The sequence below is a fragment of the Ornithorhynchus anatinus genome, chromosome 3 (genome assembly GCF_004115215.2).
Source record: "Ornithorhynchus anatinus isolate Pmale09 chromosome 3, mOrnAna1.pri.v4, whole genome shotgun sequence".
In the NCBI taxonomy this organism is placed as follows: Eukaryota; Metazoa; Chordata; class Mammalia; order Monotremata; family Ornithorhynchidae; genus Ornithorhynchus; species Ornithorhynchus anatinus.
This window is the reverse complement of record NC_041730.1, coordinates 118,910,694-118,932,053: the sequence shown is the minus strand read 5'-3', so window position 1 is coordinate 118,932,053 and position 21,360 is coordinate 118,910,694. Positions and strand designations below refer to the sequence as shown.

Here is a 21,360-nt window from a genome sequence, read left to right as displayed (position 1 = left end):
AGGACTTGGGTACTTGTCCCATCTCTGCCACTTGTCTGCTATGTGACTTTGGACGACTCACTTGGCTTCTCTGTGCCTGAGTTATCTCATCTGTAAGACGGGGATTAATACTGTGAGCCCCATGTTCATTCATTCATTCAATAGTATTTATTGAACGCTTACTATGTGCAGAGCACTGTACTAAGCCCTCGGAATGTACAATGAAACATTGTAGCTTGTATCTACCCCAGTGTTAAGTACAGTGCATAGTAAGTGCTTAACAAGTACCATTAAAACAAAAGAACTCAAATGCATTGGTGATGCAGAAATGAGGAAGAATAGGGTGGATATATGAGAGGTTAGTCAGGAAAGACTTCCTGGAGGAAGATCAGCTGGGCCCTATCCTCTGAAAAAGGATAGTCACAGCTCTCGAGCAGAACGGGAAGGCTGAGAAACATTTTTGCTGGAGTGACAGTCTGGCGATGGATATCAAGAGTATCCCAGAGAGATCATAATGATGGCTTAATCTGAGAGGGAGGGTGTTTCTGTACTGAGGGCAGGTGACCCCTCAACAGGAAGGAAAGGTCTGATTCTGAGTCAGAACAGGCCCTTCTGCCTTTCCACTAAAGCTCTCGAGTGGGTGAAACCATTGTGGAGAGTAATTAACTGACCCTCGAGACCTCAGCTGGGCTCAGGAGATCCGCAGAGGTGGCCGTGACCCAGCTCATTGAAGCCTTCATGGCCCTTTCCAGTTGAGTGGGGTGCAGAGGGTGGACCTCTTGGGCACTTTTGCTGACTGATGGGAGGTTTTAGTTTTATTCAAAGGAGAATTAATCAGACTGGCACCAGAGAGTGGATTACATGCAAACACTCCAGGGAATATGTGGTTTTCCAGAAAGACTTAGTGGATTTGCTACAAAAATATCAAGAATTCAGTAATACTTTAGCAACTAAAATATTTCCCAGGAATTCAATGAATTGTTCAGATCATTAGTAAAAATGCAACAGGTCCCCTCCCTGGAAGCTTGCCTCTGTCACACCTCTCAAAGCCCACCTGATACTTCTGATTTCTTTATTTTTTTATGGTATTTGTTAAGCATTTACTATGTATAAAGTACTCAGTGCTGCGATAAGTACAAATCCATCAGGTTGAACACAGTCTCTATCTCCAATGGGGCTTCTAGTCTAAGTAGGAGACAGTATCAATCAATTGTATTTATTGAGTGCTTACTGTGTGCAGAGCACTGTACTGAGTGTTTAGGAGAGTACAATATAACAATAAAGGGACACGTTTCCTACCCACAATGAGCTTTCAGTCAAGAAGGGGAGACAGATAGTGAGAAGGTTAGCATTAGAGGAGCAAAGTGTGTGGGCTGGATTGTAGTGGAAATGTAGCAAAGTGAGGTAAAAGAGGAAAGGTGATTGAGTGCTTTAAAGCCAATAATGAGGAGTTTCTGTCATTTTTCAGATGAGGAAACTGAGGCCCAGTTAAGTTCAGAGACTTGCCCCAGGTCACACAGCAGGCAAGTGGTGGAGTCAGGATTAGAACCCAAATCCTCTGATTCGCAGGCCCATGCTATTTCTAATAGACCATCTTCTCAGATCCAAACTCATCATCTCTTTAGGAAGCTGTTTCAAATGGTCATCACTTCTCCAGTCCCACTCTGATGTCCCAACCTCCTCCTGCCTCTGGCATATATCCACATGGATAATGAACTGACATTTTAAACTCATGTCAAAATTTCAACATGGCAGCTTCCTTCCTAAACCTTCTTCTCCTTACTTTCTTGTCATGGTAGTCATTGTCACCATCCTCCTGGCCCCAGATGCTTGTAATCTTGCAGTCAACCTTTTCTTCCCTCTTTTACCTCCCATATTCAATCTGTCTCTAAAACCTGCCAATTTTCCTCTACCTCATTACCTGAATCTGTCTCTTTCTCTTCACTGTTATGGCCATTAACCTGGGTCAAATCCTCAGCAACTCCTGGCTAGACTACTGCAACAGCTTTTCTATTGGTCTCCCTGCTTCAAGACTCTCCCTCTTCATTCCAACATACACAGAGGGGCACAGATCGTCTTCTAAAACACAATTCAGAACACATTATTTTCCTCCTTGAGATCTTCGCAGTCAATGAAAACTCCAAATCATTTGCTTCAGGGCTCTTCATTAGCTGTCACCCTCTTACTTATCTACTTTCTTCCGCTACAGCCCAGTTTGCCGTCTTTGCTTTTCCAAATTAACCTGTCTAATTGAATCTCCCTCATAACTGCCCCAGTTCATACCTTTCCTCTTCATGGAATTCCTTCTCCCCTTAAATCTGCCCAGCAAAATCCCCTCCCCTTCCTTCAAAGCCCTCCGAAATCTCCACTTCCTCCAAGAAGCACTCCCTGATTCATCACCACTCTCTTATCATCCTATCCTCAGTGGGATTTATTGAGTGCTTACTATGTGCAGGACACCCTACTAAGTGCTTAGGAGAATACAACAGAGTTCTCAGACACCTCCCCTCCCCACAACAAGCTTACAATCTAGAGGGGGAATTGCTCCCCAGGGGCAAGATGTACAGCTCCTAGAAACACTGCAATACCAGGTCAATTTGTGGAGTGGACAGAACTAGCTCCAATTTCATATCCCTCTTCCCAAGGTCAATTTAATGTTTTGTCCTTGAATAAATTATGTATCACAGATTAAACTGATAAGAACAGATAATGCACTTGATCTTAGCCAAAAATCCAAGAAAGGACCCTAGTCATGTCAGCCCATCAGCTATTTGAGCACTTGCATGGTCCCATGACAGATGAGTCACTCAATCAGTTGTATTTATTGAGTACTTACTTGGAACAGAGCACCGTACATAGCCCTTGGGAGGGTACAGTATGGTAAGTAGGAATGCTCCCTGCCCTCAGGGAACTTACAATATGTTTCCAGTACCTGCAGAACCAGGAGAGAGCAGTTTGGGAAGAATCACCTCAAACATCAGCCACGAAGAAGGAAGAAACCTTGAGTATTGCATGCCCTATTGGATGACATTTCCTACAGTGGCCAAGTTGATGTAGTTCTACCCAATACTAGGCTGGGTAGGGAAGAGATCTATTGCTCTCCCACCCCAACCTGGATGTGGAGGGCTCAGGGAAATGGGGGACTGGGACTGATCTGGGGCTGGGAGGAAGCAGGGAGGTGAACAGAGAAACCATGGGGTTAGAGGTTTGAAACTGGGAAGAAAGAGGTTTAGAGAAGGGTAAGACAAGGGGAGAAAAATTAACGAAGGCTTACCTGGGCAACAGGTGGCAGCATCATGTTGAAATAAGCACGGTGTGCCTAAAGCATGAAGTTAAAAACTCTTTCGCCCTATATAATTATCTTTCATTTATTCCTTTGGGTTTTATCATCTGTAACTGGCTCTGACTCTCTGTTTCTACTTGTATTCAAACTAGGTCTGCTAGACTCTCTCCACTAGACGGTAAGCTCCTTGAGGGCAGAAGCTTTTACTTCTGTTGTACTTCTGTTATGGTTGGCCAAGCACCTAGTACGGTGGTACTCAGTAAATACTATTGGTGAAAGAATGGAGGTTGTGAGCTAGAGAAGTTGCTCAGGCACTGTGCCCATCCACACACATACAGGGGGAGGGGGAGGAGGGGAGAGCTGGACACAAGGTGGGGTTTTTTCTCAGTTCATTTGACCCAGGCCCCAAGTCTTCACAGTTCAGCTGCAGGTAGAAAATAATCACAATTCTGTGGGCAGACACATGGGGCTCTGCCTCTGTGGCTCTATGCCATAGTTCTAAGCATTTCTGAGGCAGGACATTCCTTAAAAAGACTGTCTGCCCTTCAGCGAACATTATTCCTACCCAGAAATGTAAAGGGGAACAGAGAAACTCCCACCTTTTTCACTGGGTTCCCTAATCCTCTGGTGACAGTTCTATGGGCATACACCCTCTCACATGTTTACTTCTTCATGAACTCTCTGGCCTGCCACCTTGGCTCCTTAGCCCTATCCCGTTTATTTTTATGGTATTTGTTAAGTGCTTACTATGCATCAGACACAGTACTATGTACTAAAGTAAGTTCAATTTTTAAGTGCATGCTTCTTTACAGTGGTTCTGCCATTCTACAGGGACATCTGACATTTTAAGCATCTTGCTACCCTGATGGAAGTCAAGAGACATAGAGTTAGGTGTTATAGAAAAGCAGCATCGCCCAAGGGAAAGAGCATGGGATTGGGAGTCAGAGGACCTAAATTCTAATCCCAGCTCCTCCACTTTTCTGCTGTGTGATCTTGGGCAAGTCACTTAACTTCTCTGTGCCTCAGTTACCTCAGCTGTAAATTGGGGATTAAGACTGTGAACCCCTTGTGGGTCAGGGACCATGTCTGACCCAATTATCTTGTATCTGTCTCAGTGCTTCATACAAGGCCTGGCACATAGAAAGCGCTTAACAAATACCACAATTATTATTTTTATTATTATTATTACTAGTGTAGATACAAGCTAATCAAGCTGGACACAGTCCATTTTCCACAGAGTGCTCAGTCTTAACCCCCATTTCACAGATGAGGTAACCGAGGCACAGCAAGTGAAGTGACTTGCTCACGGTCACACTGTAGATAAGTAGTGGAGACAGGATTAGAACCTAGGTCTTTTGACTCCCAGGCCTGTACTCCTTTCACTAGGCCACACTATTTTCCCTCTTCCCACCTTCCTCATTGGACCTAAAGATCAACTTTCCCTACCTCCACTGTTCTCATGATCTCAAACACTCCTAAAAATCATGGACTCCTATGGAAGTGATTGCATAGGGCCATCCATCCCTCTGTCTTCAGACTCAACCCAGGCCACACAGAAGGAATCTCTTCTTTAAAATTCTCTGGGCCCAAGCCCCCATGGTATTCAGTGAACTCTCTCCCTCCTAACTTTGCTCCACTCTTATTAAAATCATGCCCACTCACTTCACTCCTCCAATGCCAATCAACCTATTTTGCCACAATCTTGTCACTCTCGCTGTCAACCCTTTGCTCACATCCTCCGTCTTGCTTGGAACTCCTTTCCTTTCATATCCCCCAGAACACCACTCTAGTGGGCAAGGAATGCATCTACCAACTTTCCCAAGCACTTAGTACAGTTCCCTGCACACAGTAAATGCTAAATAAATGACACTAATTATTGACTGAAAGCCCTACTGAAATCAAATCTCTTCCAAGAAGCCTTTGCTGAGGAGGCTCTCGCCTCTCCACCCTATTCTCTAAGCACTTTAATACTCACCCACCTCCACAACAGTGATGCATATATACTCTGCTGCTTTCCCTACCTAATTTATTTTAATATCTGTCTCCACCAGACTGTAAGCTTCTAGAGGGCAGGAATCATGCCTGCCAACTCTATTATACTCTCCCAAGTGCTTAGTACAATGCTCTACACATGGTAAATGTTCAATAAATAAATACCACTGATTGATTGGTTGTTTTGGTGGTCCATAGTAAAAGAAGTAAGGGAAACCTTCTGGGAAGACAATCACCCTGCTGCTCCCATTTCCTACTTTGTCTCTTCTCCCACTCTTTTCTTCCTCCCCCACACATGTTCCCAGTATTTATTCCTAATTTCTCCTTCCATCCACTTACCATGTAGGAACTAAACTGTACTTCCCTGTCTGCTTTCTTCTACCTCTATCCTCTCTCCTCCTCAGGGTGAGAACATTAAGGAGATAGATTTAGATAACCTTCATCCCCAGGTTCACAGATTCACATCAGTTCCCATATTTTGCCCAATTCTCATTAGTTGGGTAGGGCCTCTATTGGCTGGCTCAGGGAGAAGGTGAGACAGAGTGAGGCAGGCCACCCCTTAGCCTCTGGGCTCTGACTCCCACACTCTACCCACAAGTAACCTGAGGGAGAAGAGGTGCCTTTGAGGCAGAATTAGGCTTTGGGATTAAAGGGCAGAACTCAGGGTTTTTAACCTGTGGGAAAACCAGAATGAGAAGCTGCGGTTTGCAGGGGTGAAAATGTGGGGGAGAGAAACAAAGTAATAGAGAGTAATGACTGTAATAATGGGCACTTGATCTTATCTCACTCCTGTCTTCCCTAGAGCTCAAAGTACTTTCCCAGTCACATCCTTGGGAAGAAATGAAAAGGTCAGGAATGGGTCTCTCCATTTCAGGGGGTGAGGAGGCTGAGATTCAGATTCAGTGGTTTGCCTTAGATCAAGTACTTATCAAAATGCTTTGCACACGGTAAGTGCTCAGTAAATACCATTGATGATGATAGGTGAAGGGTTGAGGAAGATGAAACATTTTCCCTTCTCTAGACTCTAAACTCGTCTCTAGATTGTAAACTCTACAGAATCTCCTGTAGGTACTTTTCCAAACACTTACTACAGTGCTCTGAACACAGTAAATGCTCAATAAATTTGATTGATTAATTGATTGAGTGAGCTAGAACCTCCTAATTCTGACTTTTGACCAGGGGGCCTCCTTGGGTGGGAAAAGACCCTTGAAAACTCTTCAGCGGACCAAACAAGTTTCTCAGTGCAGGATAAACTGCAGATGATACCAATCTGCTCTAAAAGCCTAAATTTTGCCTTTTGCAGAAGAGATGAGTGGTTCTAGCCCAGGTTGCTAAAACTGGGGAGATTCCCATTTCAGAATCCTGGTGGTCCTTCTGATGTCCACATCTTCTGCTCACTGTCCAACATCTGCTTGCAGTTGGGTTTCTAAAAGTGGCTGCTGAGATTATCCTGGTTTAAAGTCTCTTTACCTCACTGAAGCCAGTGCTGGAGGGCTTACTGTAGACAGGAGAAGTAGCCTACACATGGCATCACCAGCCAGATGGCCACCCCTCTTTTTCTGTAAACCTCCCTGGACGTGGGTCTGCTTCCTCTAATCAGAGGATTGTAGATTGTGATCTCATTTGTTAGTTGAAAATCTCCAGTATCCCACCCTGAACACTGCATTTGGTTATACTGGCAGTTGGTTGCACGTAAGCTCATTAAGGGCAGGGAACGTATCTGCTAGTTCTGTTGCACTGTGCTCTCCCAAGCACTTGGAACAGTGCTCTGCACACAATAAGCGCTCCCTAAATGCTATTGAATGATTGATTTAAAGCCTCTTGCCCATGCCATTAAAATGTATGCAAGCAAATGTACTATTTAGCAAGGCCATTGTACTAACCCAGTACAAAGGGTGAGAGTGGATCTCTGGGGACAGAGATCAACTGGGGTTATCTATTCTAGGGGTGGCTCACTGGGGACAACTGATCTCAGGCTACTCGGGAAGGGAGACTAAAACAGCCTCCTCTCCTGACTCCTACTTACAATAATAACACTTGGGGTATTTGTTGAGACACTTACTATGTGCCAAGCACTGTACTAAGGACTGAGTTAGGTGCATCAGACTAGATACTCTTCATGTGGTTCTTGAGGCCCATGGTCTAAGTTATAAGGGAGAACAGGTATTGAATCCCCATTTTACAGTTGAGGAAACTGAAACACAGAATTTCTAAGGCTGCTAAACAGAGAATTGCTAAATTCCTTTAAGGTCACACAACCAGCAAGTGGCAGAACCAGGATTAGAACCCAGGTGTTGTGACTTCCAGATACATGTTCTTTCCACCAGACCCTGCTGCTTCTCCTCTCCCCTCTCTCTGTTTTGTTGGTGTTTATGAAGCAATTGCTATGTACCGAACACTGTACTAAGCACTGGGGTAGATACAAGCCAATCAAGTTGGGCACAGTCCATTTCCTACATAGGGCTCACAGTTTTAATCTCCATTTTACAGAAGAGATAAGTGAGGCACAGAGAAGTTCGGTGTCTTGCCCAAGTTCACACAGCAGACAAGTGGCAGAGCTGGAATGAGAATCCAAGTCCTTCTGACTTCCAGGCCTATGCTCTATCCACTAGCCCACACTGCTCTCTCATCTGCCTGGAAACAGTGGCGAGATGCCGCCTAGCACTAAGGAGACCTGGGGAGATGGGAAGGAGATAGGGAAGAAGACAGACATAGCATGGCTCTGTGAAGAGAAATTTGTGCCAGATCAATTTCATTTCCTTCTGTGTCACTGGCAGGATGCTAGGCAAATGGGAATAATCTACCTCAACTTCAAATAAGATAACCATTTAATTGCTCAAAAGAAAAAAACATCACTTAATCACCTGCTGAGTAAATCCGGGAGGAGCAGAATCATGACAGGATGGAAATTTTGGGACAATCCCACCTGGAGCAGCAGGTCCTATCTCCTAAACAAAGAATCCCACAACAGTCTTCACTCTTCTGGGTACCCAGTTTGTGTTTTCACCCTAGGCCCAGACCCAGAAGTCTAAGCATTTTAATTCTGGAGATTTGTTTCCTCAAGGGTGGGACCGATGAACTAGAGGCAGGGTGAAGCTGAATGTGAGGTCAATGGGTCTTGGGTTAGCGAGGACATTATGGTGAATTTTGATCAATTTGCTAAAACAATCCTATAAAATCTGGAATGACCCTGGCTAATCTGGGATGCACGGCCAGCCTATCAAGACCTTTGGGTCCCATTTCCATGACATGCTCTTGACCAGAGTCTGTTGGAGGGGAACATATCCCAGCTCCACCACTTGTCTGCTGTGTGACCTTGGGCAAGGTAATTAACTGCTCTGTGCCTCAGTTACCTCATCTATAAAATGGGAATTAAGACTGTGAGCCCCTTGTGGAACGTGAGATGTGTCCAACCTGATTAGCTTGTATCTACCCCTGTGCTTAGTACAGTGCTTGGCATATAGTAAATGCTTAATCCCATTTTTTGAGGGTCACCCCAGTGTTTGGCCAGCAGATTGACTGCACAGTTGCCTGGAGTCCTCGATTTTAGGAGCTTACAGTGGATGTAGTGACCATGTGTCCACCACACTCAACCTCAAGGAGAAAGTAACAGCGGCTTAGTGACCTTAGGGATATTGATGGTGGCAGAGATAGCTGTCAATTTTTCACACTGACAAAGCAGGGGGATTGTGTCAGCTCTGTTGATGCTCCAGACATACACGTAGCTTTTTGAAGTGTGGCTCATTTCACATCTCCTGCCTCCTCAAAATCCTCCAGTGACTTTCCATTTTTCATTGCACCAAGCAAAAACTCCTCACAGTTGTCTTCAAGGCTCTCCACCAATTCTCTCCATCTTACGAATCAGCACTCTTAACCAACTTGCCCTCTTAATTCCTCCCAAGCTAGCTTCCTGGATAGATCACCCTCTCAACTCTCCTACCTCTGTTCCCACACACATTATTCCACCAGCCTGGAACTCCTTCCCCTCCCTTATCCAGTAGATTATAGCTCTCCCTCCATTCAAAGCCCTCCTAAAATTCCACCTCCTTCAACAAGCCTTCTCCAACTAACTCCCCACAACCCAAGTCACATCAACCCATTAATAATAATAATAATGATAATGATGGCATTTAAATGCTTACTATATGCAAAGCACTGTTCTAAGTACTGGAGAGGATACAAGGTGATCAGGTTGTCCCACGTGGGGCTCACAGTCTTTATCCCCATTTTACAGATGGGGTAACTGAGGCACAGAGAAGTTAAGTGATTTGCCCAAAGTCACACAGCTGACAAGTGGCTGAGCTGGGATTTGAACCCATGACCTCTGACTCCCAAACCCGTGCTCTATCCAGTGAGCCACGCTGCTTCTCTAATTACTTCTCATTAATTAATCACTGGTATTTATTGAGCTCTTACTGTGTCCAGAACACTGTACTAAGCATTTGGGAGAGTACAGTACAATCGAGTTGGTAGACATGTTGCCTGCCCACAGGAGCTAACAGTCTAGAGGGGGAGAGAGACATTAAAACGTTATGGATATGTACTTAAGTGCTTTGGGGCTGAGGGTAACAAGGAGCTTACAGTCTAGAGGGAGAGACAGACATTAAAATAAGTTATGGATATATGCGTAAATGTTTTGGGGCTGAGGATGAGGTGACTATCAAGTGCTTAAAGAATACAGCTCTAGGTGTACAGGTGATACAGAAGGGAGAAACTGAGATTATCTCCAGCAATTGCACAGTTATTTATTTATAATCTCCCTCAGCATTTATGTACACTCAATTTACTTCACTGTTATTCTATTTGTTAAGCCCTTACTATGTGTCAAACAGTAGTCTAAGCAATGGGGTAGATACAAGTTAATCAGGTTGGACACAGTCCCTGTCCCATAAGGGACATTAGAGAAGCACTGAGGCTCAATGGAAAGAGCACGGGCTTGGGAGTCAGAGGTCATGGATTCTAATCCTGGCTCCATGACTTGTCAGCTGTGTGACTTTGGGCAAGTCACTTAACTTCTCTGTGCCTCAGTTCCCTTATCTGTAAAATGAGGATTAAGACAGTGAGTCCCATGTGGGACAACCTGATTACCTTGTATTCTCTGCTCCCCCCACCCAGTGCTTAGAACGGTGCTCGGCACATAGTAAGTGCTTAACAAATACCATCATTATCATTATTATAAGGGGTCAGAGCCTAAATAGGAGGGAGTATAGGTGTTTAATCCCCATTTTAGAGTTGAGGAAACTAGGGCAAAGAGGAAGTTAATTGACTTGCCCAAGGTCAAACAGCAACCAACTGACAAAGCTGGGATTATAACCCATGTCTTCTGACTCCGAGGCCTCGGCTCTTTCCACTAGGCCGCACTGCTTCTCTGCTTGTTCCAATTACCCTACTTGAAAAGATTTTTATGTCTGCCTCCCCCATTAGAGTGTAAGCACCTTGAAGGCAGGGAACAGCTCACGCTTCTATTGTATTTCAACCCTGAAATCCCAGTTTCCAACCACAACCTTCTAACCTGCCTTTTTCCCACACCCCTGCTCCCCACAAAAGCGTCGTGTCTCTCCACAGAAACCTACAGTCTTTTGACATCCTCAACTCAACCCAGCAGAACCACCAGTAATCAATCAATCAGTGATATTTATTGAGCACTTCTGTGCAGAGCACTACACTAACCACTTGAGGTGTGCAGTACAACAGAGGTGGTAGACACTTTCCCTGCCCACAGTCTTGAAGGGTGGGTGCAGGGGGGTGGGGTGGGGGGGAACACAAGCATTACCATGAATACACAAATTGCAGATATGTACATGAGTGCTGTGGGGCTGAGGGTGGGGTGAATACCAAGTGCCCAAAGGATACAGGCCCCAGTGCAGCAGGAAGTTCCGCCACCTTCCCCCATCATGGCCTCCCAGACCCCTGGTTTTGACATGCCCTCTTTCTGGGAGCTGTGGGGCAATAAAGCAGCAGTGTAAATTTTCACCCATTGATTAGACTGTAGACTCTAGACTGTAAGCTCGTTGTGGGCAGGAAGTGTGCCTGTTCATTGTTATAGCTTACTCTCCCAAGCGCTTAGTACAGTGCTTTGCACAGAGTAAGCTCTCAATAAGTATGATCAAATGAATGAATAGAATGGGACTTATGCTCAATAACCTGGATGGCAGCTCCCTACGGGTCCCATTTACCCCCAGACTTGTTGGATTCTGCAAGTTTGTGATTTATAATTCTATTATTTCATCTTTCTTACTGTGTCTGTCACCAAACCATTCCCCACCTTATTCTAGATTGTGAGCCCCAGGAGGGCCAGGGACCATGTCTAACTCTAACCTATTTTTTTCCCAGCACTTGGTAAAATGCTGTGCACACAGTAACCATGACTATATGGTATTTGTACTGCTGTTTATGCCAGGGCATCATGCTCCATTTAGACTTCCTAGCTCAAGTTTCTCTCTCTTTACTGACAAATCCACATCTTCAACTCCACCCTCTCTGCTAAAGTAAGTCCTTACTTTTAGTGATCTCACACCACCAGGCCCTAGGTCTGGATTGTCTCCACAGCACTCTTCCTCCAATCCTGCATTTATGTCCCAGAGCATGCTGTGGAAATCCAGGCTCCAGGCCAACTTCATTCAATTGTATTTATTGAGTGCTTACTGTAAGCACTTATTTATTGTGCAATGTACTAAGCGATTGGGAAGTACAATTCAGCAACCAATAGAGACATTCCCTGCCCGCAACGGGCTCACAGTCTAGAAGACTTCAGCCATCTCAAATAATAATGATGGTATTTGTTAAGCACTTATTATGTGCCAAGCACTGTTCTAAGTTGGTTTACTGCCTAAATCCCCATTTTACAGATGAGGTACTGAGGCTCATTCCAACCTAATATAAAACTCTGTCCTCTCTTCCCTTTCACCCCTGAGGATCTTTTAAGCACTTAATACAGTTCTCTGCATGCAGTAAGCGCTCAGTAAATACTTTTGAATAAATATGACTGACTGAATGAATCTTTTCAACTAACTCTCTCATCCTTCTCAGTCATTTCCCAAAGGGAGATCTGCCAACTTTCAATATCTACCCCCTCCAACCCCATCGATTCTTTCCTTGCAAAAACATTTGAGTTGACTCCTCTTCCCTACCTGACCAATATCTTTGACCACACACTCTGACTGCTCTTTCCCCTCTGCCTTCAATCACACCCATCTCTTATCGGGAGAAGCAGTGTGGCCTAATGGAAAGAGCATAGGCCTTGGAGCCAGGTGGCCTGGGTTCTAATCCTGACTCTGCCACTTGCCGGCTGTGTGACCTTGGGAAAATTTATTTAACTTTTCAGTGCCTCAGTTTCTTCATCTGTAAAATGGGAATTTGATTTCTGTTCTCTTTTCTCTACACTGTGAGTGCCACGTGGGTCAAAACTGCTTCCAACCTGATTAACCTGTATCTATCCCAGAGTTTCCCAGAGTTTAGTACAGTACTTGCCACAGAGTAAGAACTTAACAAATATCATAATTAAAGAAAAAAATAAGAACAAGTAAACAAGTGGGAGATTCTTCTTCCCCAGGGTATTCCCCTAGTCAGTGATCCCCATGCAGGCCCATCCAACACAGTAGCGAGGTCTAGTGGTTAGAGCATGGGCCTGGAAGTCAGAAGGCCCTGAAGGCCCTGGGTTCTAACCCCAGTTCTGCCACTTGTCTACTCTGTGACTTTGGGCAAGTCACTTAACTTCTCTGTGCCTCAGTCCCTTCATCTGTAATGTGGGATTAAGATTGTGAACCCCATGTGGGACAGAGAATGTGTCCAACCAGATTATCTTGTATTTATCCCAGACTTAAGAACAGTGCCTAGCACTTAGTAAGCCCTTAATACCACAATTATTAAAACATTGTTCTGCCCACATCTCCTCATTCCTCCAAGATCGCCAAGGATTGTCTGTTCATCTCTGCTTCAAATAGAAATTCCTGACCATTGGCTTTAAGGCACTTAGTCAATTCCCTCCTGTCTACTTATCCATACTTTGTTTTTCTCAAGCCAACCTACGCATTGTACCTCATTCTCATCTCTCCTACAGAAGCAGCGTGGCTCAGTGGAAAGAGCACGGGCTTTGGAGTCAGAGCTCGTGAGTTCGAATCCCAGCTCTGCCACATGTCGGCTGTGTGACTGTGGGCAAGTCACTTAACTTCTCTGTGCCTCAGTTCCCTCATCTGTAAAATGGGGATTAAGACTGTGAGCCCCATGTGGGACAACCTGATTCCCCTATGTCTACCCCAGCGCTTAGAACAGTGCTCTGCACATAGTAAGCGCTTAACAAATACCAACATTATTATTATAGTAAGTGCTTAACAAATACCAACATTATTATTATTATTATTACACCCAAACTCTTCTTCCTCATACCCTTCTGCCCCACCTGGAACTCCTTTGCCTTCACATCTGCCAGACCACTGCTGTCCCCAACTTCATAGGCCTTCTGAAATGACATCTATTCCAGTAGTCTTCCCCTAATTAATCTCTCATATCCTCCACAATTTACCCCTTCAACTGCTACGTTAGCACTTCCATACCACTTAAGCACCTAGGTACTCATACCTAGGTGAGTATGAGGTACCTAGTACTAGGTACCTAGTATGAGGTACTCATACCTCATACTCATACCATACGAGAAGCAGCATGGCTCAGTGGAAAGAGCACGGGCTTTGGAGTCAGAGGTCATGGGTTTGAATCCTGGCTCAGCCACTTGTCAGCTGTGTGACTTTGGGCAAGTCACTTAACTTCTCGGTGCCTCAGTTACCTCATCTGTAAAATGGGGATTAAGACTGTGAGCCCTATGTGGGACAACCTGATTCCCCTGTTTCTACCCCAGCACTTAGAACAGCGCTCGGCACATAGTAAGCGCTTGACAAATACCAACATCATCATCATACGCCCTTATACCATTTATGTACATATCTTCATACTCTATTATTTCCTTTTAGCTGTAATTTCTTTTAGTGCCTGTCTCCTTCACTAGATTGTAAGCTCCACAAGGACAGGGATCACGTCTGCTAGTTTCATTGGACTCTCCAACACACTAACTATGCATTTCTCAGTAAATACTGGACATATGTGATTAAAAACAACCCCAAAAGATGAAATATCCCCCCTTGCCCTGGCTCAGTTAACTCAATTACAACTGGTCAGGAGCTGGACTGGCCCTATTTAGTGGGGGCCCTGATTGAACGTTTGGTTTGTTCTTGTGGGACTGAATCTATGAAACCCAAAGTGTATCTGTCTTCCATGGCTTATATCCCCTTGTGGTCGCAGTGGGTCGGGGGGAGGGAGGGTCCCTTGGTGACTGGTGTCGAGGCTAGCAATTGTAAGCATCTGGGTGAAGGAACGGAGAAGAACTCATCAAATTTGCAGAGGTTACTAGATTAGGCTGCGTTGCTGGTACTTTGGAAGATGGGAATACAATTCAAAGTGTCCTTGATGAATTAAAAGATGGTTCTACAAATCAGGAAGAAATTCAATAAGAACAAGTGCAAGGGGATTCACTTAAGGATGCAAAACAAACAATATAAATACAGGGTGGGTAAAGGCCGACTAAGCACAGGAACAGGAGCAATGCCCTGTGGCCACTGTGACCACAAACTGGTTAAGAATCCAAAATAGAGCATCTTTTTACTTTTACAAACAATGTTATACAGGATACATTACCCGAAATCAGACAAGCAGAAACTAAATAGTATTGCTTTGGATATATACTTTGTACTGGATGGACCATTACTGGAACAATATGTCCATTTTCAATCTCCTCATAATAATAATTGTGGTATTTATTATTTACTATGTGCCAAGCACTGTGTTAAATGCTGGGGTAGATACAAGATAATTAGATCAGAGTCAGTCCTTGTTTTACATGGGGTTAACAGTCTAAAAGTGGGTGGGACAGAACAAGTATTTAATCCCCATTTTATAAATGAGGAAACTGGGGCACAGAGAAGCTAAGCTTTGCCCAAGGCCATGTAGGAGGCAAGTGGCAGAGCTGGGATTAAGAACCAGATCTCCTTACACTAACTGAGTCCTGTACTCTTTCCACTAGGACTTGCTGCTGCTCTTCATTTTTGAAAAGATCTGAAAAACCTGAAGAGGGTCCATAGCAATAAAAAATGATTAAAGGATTCGAAAATAGTCCCTAGGAAGAAAAAGAACAGAAACCAGGGTGGTGTAGCCTGCAGATGATGAGGCTAAAGGGGAACACAGTAATCATCTTGAAGACTATGAAAGGATTTTATGAGGAGCGGGCTGACCAGTTGTTCTCCATGACTACAGAAGATTGAATAAATATCTCCAATTACAGCAGGAGAGCTTTCAGCTGGACCAAAGAAACAATGTTTTGCTTGTGAGGCCAAGGAAACGCTGGAGGAGTGAACTGAAGAAACTGTGGCGTCTCAGTCCTTGGAGATCTTTAAAAAAAGCTCGATTGAATCATTCACCTGTTTTCAGACAGGGGCTGGGCCAAAAAGTCTCCATCAGTCAGTCTATCCATAATATTTATTGAGCGCTTACTGTGTGCAGATGACTGTACTAAGCGCTTGGGAGAGTATAATACAGCAGAGTTGGTAGATACATTCACTGCCCACAAGGAGCTACTTTCTAGCTTTAGGATTATATCTTTGGCTTTTTTCCTTTTTCTCCTTCAAAAAAGAAAGAAGAAAAAGAAGAAAAGAAACCAGGTGAGGGAATGGATGTGGAGACACTATATTAGCTGGAATAACTTTGGACTACAACCTAGCCAGGAGAACCTCCATGTCAACACTCCATTTGCCCAAGTGGGGCTGGGGGCGTCTTTGATAAGAAGGGGAAGCTGGAAGAGTGGAAGCTTTGGCGAGAAGGCAAGAGGTGGAAATAGGAAGAGGGACAAACTGCAGTGGAGGCCTGAAATTGGGGAGGGGGCTAAACCTGAGGGAGAGAACAGTGGGAGGGGAGAGGAAACAAAACAGTGGTGAGTCTGAGGGGAAGGCTTAAAGGGTAAGCAAACCTCAGGAGGGGGTTGGGAGAGGAGAGGAGATGAAGTGGTGAAGTACAAAAGGTAAACAGAATTCTCCAAGGAGCATTTGTAGAGACAGATGCTGGGCCAGATAGGACAGAGACAAACACTGTATGTGTTGTTCTACTAGAATAATAATAATAAAAAAAATCAGTGGAAGTCCATCAAATAAACTTTGCCCAGGCATATTCTATTTTCAAATAGAGGAAAAGGAAAAGTTTTTTTTTCTCCCTGCTGTTTTTTCCCATTCAGACATACCAGTATAAGATCACATCAGATAAGCTCAACTGAAAAGAATGGGGAGAAAGGGGGAGAAAGTCAGAAACAGAAAGACAGAAACAGATGAAGATAAGCATATAAAGATGGAGAGTCACACACAGAGGGAAAGGGAGAGAGAGAGAGAGGACAGAATCAGTCTCAAGAGAACTGGAGCATACAGAGATTCACTGAGGGAAAGACAGAGAGACAGAGAGAGAGAGAGAGAGAAACAGAGAGAGACAGGAAAAGGTTACTGTGAGTATCAGTGAGGGGGCTAATTGTCAAGGTTATATCTCCAAAGATGATTGATGTGAGGCTGGGTTTTTCTGTCAGCCTGTCACGGAGCAGGAATGTTTAATGTTCTCATTATTGGTTACGCTGTTGTGTATATTTCTCTGTCAGCACTATGGACCCATCTGAACTGCCAAAGCACTTCAAAGCCCTGCAGGTCATTCATCATCCCCCTGACGCCGTGAATGTTCAGCCTCAGCTCAGTGCCAGGGATTTGTTATGACTTGAGAGCCAGCTGACAGACAGGTCTGCTGCGGAAAAGGATCCTTTTTTGTCACTCTGCGCAAACATCAATGCTCCTATAATGGCCCCACCGCTGTCAAAGGGGACGGGAGCCTGACAGGCCCACGCTCACACTCGTTTGCCGCCCACAACCGCTGTCCCCAGGTTTAGACCCGGCCACAGTGTCACGTGCAAAAAGGCCACCATCTGCCGCACCCTATGCCAAGAGCCCAGGGCACGAGCAGGGGACAGGAGGGGGGTGGGGTGGGGGCATAGACCGAGGAGAAGAAGATGTGAAGGGGAGAGAGTAAAACCTGTATTTCAAGGTAGGCCGGGGGGTTGGGGGTTGGGGGAAGAAAAGATGAGAGGAGGAGCAAGGGGCAAGAAGAAAGCAGGGGGAGGAGAAGTAATGGGGCAGGAATCAGAAGAAAAGGAAAAGTAAAGGGTGGGGAGACAGAGTGTGCGTGCTAGGGGAGAAAAATTAAAATAGTTATGCAAATTGAAGCCATGTCTTTATTCTACCCTCCCGTTCCTCACTCACGCATGTCAGTTCCACACAGAGTGGATATCTTTGAAAGTTGTGATGAAAATCGAGACTGGGGGAAGAAAGGGAAACTTGCAAACAGCCAGAGTATGAGAGAGTGAGAGAGAGAGAGCAGGAGAGAGAGGGGGAGAGAGAATATCAGAGCTTTGTTTCCTTTCCCAGGCCATGACATGATTAATCGTTTTCTTCTGATCTAATTTTGGAACATGAAAAACAGCACATTTGTCTTGAAGAAAAATGATGTGCCGAACTGCGCAGATGGAAATTTCGAGCAATGAGAAAGATTAAAGTGAAATTCCACTCCTTAGACCTAATCATGAGTTGTAGATTATTCTGTCGTTCTAGCCAGATGGTAGGCCTGATTCCACAGCCCCCTTCTTATATTAATGAATACTAGACTGTTATATTTGACTTAGGTAAGTGAAATGTCTATCAAGGCTAATGGACTGCCAGCCAGCATAACACATGTTGTACCACTAAGGGTCCTTGCTGCATTTTTCATGTTTTATACTAATGTAGAACATTTTGTTTCCTACTGTTTTCCATCATTGTCACTGTTTGCTAAATATTTTCACATGTAAGGGGGGAAGGAGGAGGAGGGAGAAAAAAGTAAAAAAAAAAAACAGAAGAAAAAAAACTTGTGTCCAGAGCTAATTTCCTCACGTTGGTCGCAGCTATAATTCTACAAGTAAAACAGTCACCTGGAGCAATGCATACAAGAACTCAATAGTAACTTGATTAAGTTCCTAGTCAACAAGACTGCACTAGGCTGTATGTTAACAAACCTAATTATAGGCAGCATGGTGATAAATTGTGCTTGGACCCTGCTGCACATCTCTGAGGTCATGTCTAGAAGACAAGTTTGACCCTCACCCTGCCCAGAGGTGGAAGTTATGGGGACTGAAGGAAGGGAGGAGGAGAGGAAGAGGAGATGTCCCAATTGGAGAACTGTCCCTGGTTTGGGCTGACCTTCCCAATTATCCACTTTTTCTCACTCTTCTCCCATCCTACTGAACCCCAAGCATTCTCCAGATCAAAGCCTCCAGGATGGTAAGTGGCATTACAGGTTACAGGGGCAAAAATACCTGTCTCACAGGAAATTCGCCTAAATGGGTCTAACCTCCTAACATGGGGTTGTAAAGGGAGGAATCTTTGCCATTTGTACTAAGATCCCATTCAAATTATGAATGACAATGGGAGAACACAGCAGGGCTAAGTAAGCTCTCGTCTCTCGTGCCTCCTCCTGTCTCTCTTGCTTACTTCCAGCTTCCCGGCCTCCCTTCTCTCCTCCCCTCTGCTTGGTGCACACACTATCAAGGTGAAATCTCATGTTTCTTCCTTTCAAAGAACAGAAGCCCATTGTAACCTCAAGGAACCAGAATTTGTGGTCATGAAGGAAGTCTATTTTGAGAGAGACAGAGACAGACAGAGACACAGAGACTGATTTAAAAATATTTTTGTGCTGCTGAGCTAATTTTGTCTCAGGAAAAAGTCAACAGGCTGCATGGACCAAATCCTTGTTGGCCTAAGGAGAGAGAAAGGAGAGAAACATGAGCTAGGTGGTAAGAACCATCCAGAGCTGGGCTTACTGAGATGTGGGAACTGAAAGATTCAAGAAGACAGCAGAGGCATGTCAGCAAACTAGTTCGTTTGAACAAACCCTGCCAAAGCAGGAGCCAGAAAAAATATCCTAAATCATGTAACTCCTGCCCTGTAATTGAAACCCTAGAGTGACTCAGGGATGATACACCCTTATTTCTTTGCTTTGAAACTCCCCAAACGGCCTTGAGGATCAACCTTCAACCAGAGTGTAACCTAGGTAGCTCACTAACTTTTTCTCACTCCTTGTCTTCCTCAATTTCTCATGTCTAGCAGAGGAAGATCAGGAAGCTAGTAGCAGGGATGATGACAGGATAAGCTCCACCTCTACTGGGGGGAAAGGATGAGGTAAATGATCTGAACTGGACCTACTCATTTGACCTTTAGTCTCAGAGTTACAGCCCTTTTCTCAATCTTAATTTCCATCTAGATAGTGACAAAGCCTAGCATACACTTTCCCTTTCAGAAATCTGACAGACCATCTGCAGAAAATGCCAATTTCAAGGAGGGGTTGGATCAATTCAAGGAAAATATTATTCAGGAAACTTAAAAATTTAGTACAACAATCAGGATGGAGATATCAAGGAGGGTAACCACCCATTCAGATGGGAATAAATCAACCAGTGATATTTATTAAGCATCTAGTGTGTGCAGAGCACTATACTAAGCACTTGGGAGAGTACAATACAAAACAGTTGATAGATGACATGATTTCTGCCCATAAGGAGCTTAAAATATATTGGCAAGTAATTAGAGTAAGTTTGAAAATCCTGGGGATTTAATATATCTCTACAGAACATCTAGTGAAATCCTTGATCCTAATCTGGGCAATTTGGGCCACAAAGACTGCCTTGAGTCAGCAATTTGATTTCTGGTGCCTGAACTTAGAAAAGATGCCTGCTCCTTCAAGGATTCTCCATTTCCTCACTTTCTTTCCAAATGAATAATGAGAAAAGGGGGGTGGGGGGAGAAGAGGGAGAGAAGGGGAGAAGAAAGAGAGGGGGAGACAGAGGAGGGGAGAGAGTGGAAAGGAGAGAGGGAGTGAAAGCAGGGGTGAGGAGAGAGAAGGGGAGAAAGGAGGGAGAGAGGGGAGAGAAAGGGAATTGGTATTGGGCAGAGCCCGACTGTGGAAATGTTCAGGCCCCTTTGGAAGGAAGGCCCAAAAAGGAAATAGAAAATGTATCCTAGATGCCCAGCAACAACACTTTCCCAAAGCCAGAGGTCTCTATTTCCCAAAATTCTCTGGGAATGGGACCCAATCATCAAGCTGAGCAGTCTTTAAAAATCTGGAGACAAAACTCTTGGAGACTCTCTTCCTGTTTTGTGGGATATGCCCTGGCCACCTGCTGAATGTCCTGTTTTATGTGTCAACTTGGGACTACACACACATATAGAACTTGGTCTGTGTGGCTAAGGAAATTTGCTTGTGCATGGATTAAACCTGTTTATCTAATGGGGTTGTAGGTATTAAACCTGTTTATCTAATGGGGTGTAAGCATTTGGATCTAGTTTTAGCTTTCCTTTCAGACTCCCCTTTCTGTCCATTAAACTAAATCTCTGTTTGAGTTCTGAGTGTTTGAAGAATGTCTGGAGGCACCAAGAATTTTTCTCCAGTTCCCCCATCACTAACCCTGGTACACCAGTTTTCACCAAATGCCACAGGGTAGCAATTGCAGCCTTGTGGCTTGGAACCATGATTTGAGACATTTTAAAGAATTCAGAGTCCAATATATATGTGTGTATTTAGGGTGAAGAAGTGTCTGTGCAAATGTGCATGCATATTAAGGGCCAATCACCACAATACCCTTACTGACTCTCGTAAATAAGGGAAAATAAGTAACTGGCTTTGGATTGGAGTCCTTATACAAATGAGGGCGAATCTAATATGAATCAGATGACAGGCCTAAAAGAAACTGAATATACTTTGCCTTTCCTTTCTCTTCCATTTTTTAGTTTTCATGAGGTTCCATACTTGGAGAAGAACTTCACAAGTAATTACTACAGGCAGACACTTGTTCCTGGGGAACAAGAAGAAAGGAAGAGGGGAAATATGGGAAGGAACAACAAAACTTTCACAGTCAAATAAAACTTGTCGGATGATTTTAGAAGTCTTTGTCCTCCTGGCTGTCCATGTATGGGTCCTAGATACTCACTCTCATTTATGTTTCTGTAGGA

The 21,360-nt window shown here is 44.3% G+C and overlaps 1 non-coding gene across 1 annotated transcript; it reads right to left on the bottom strand.

The window, feature by feature from the left end:
• Window positions 1–2,533: 2,533 nt before the first annotated feature.
• On the bottom strand, window positions 2,534–2,724 carry LOC114810740. The gene has a single exon (XR_003758435.1). It is a non-coding gene; the product is annotated as a U2 spliceosomal RNA (small nuclear RNA).
• Between the last annotated feature and the right edge of the window lie 18,636 nt (window positions 2,725–21,360).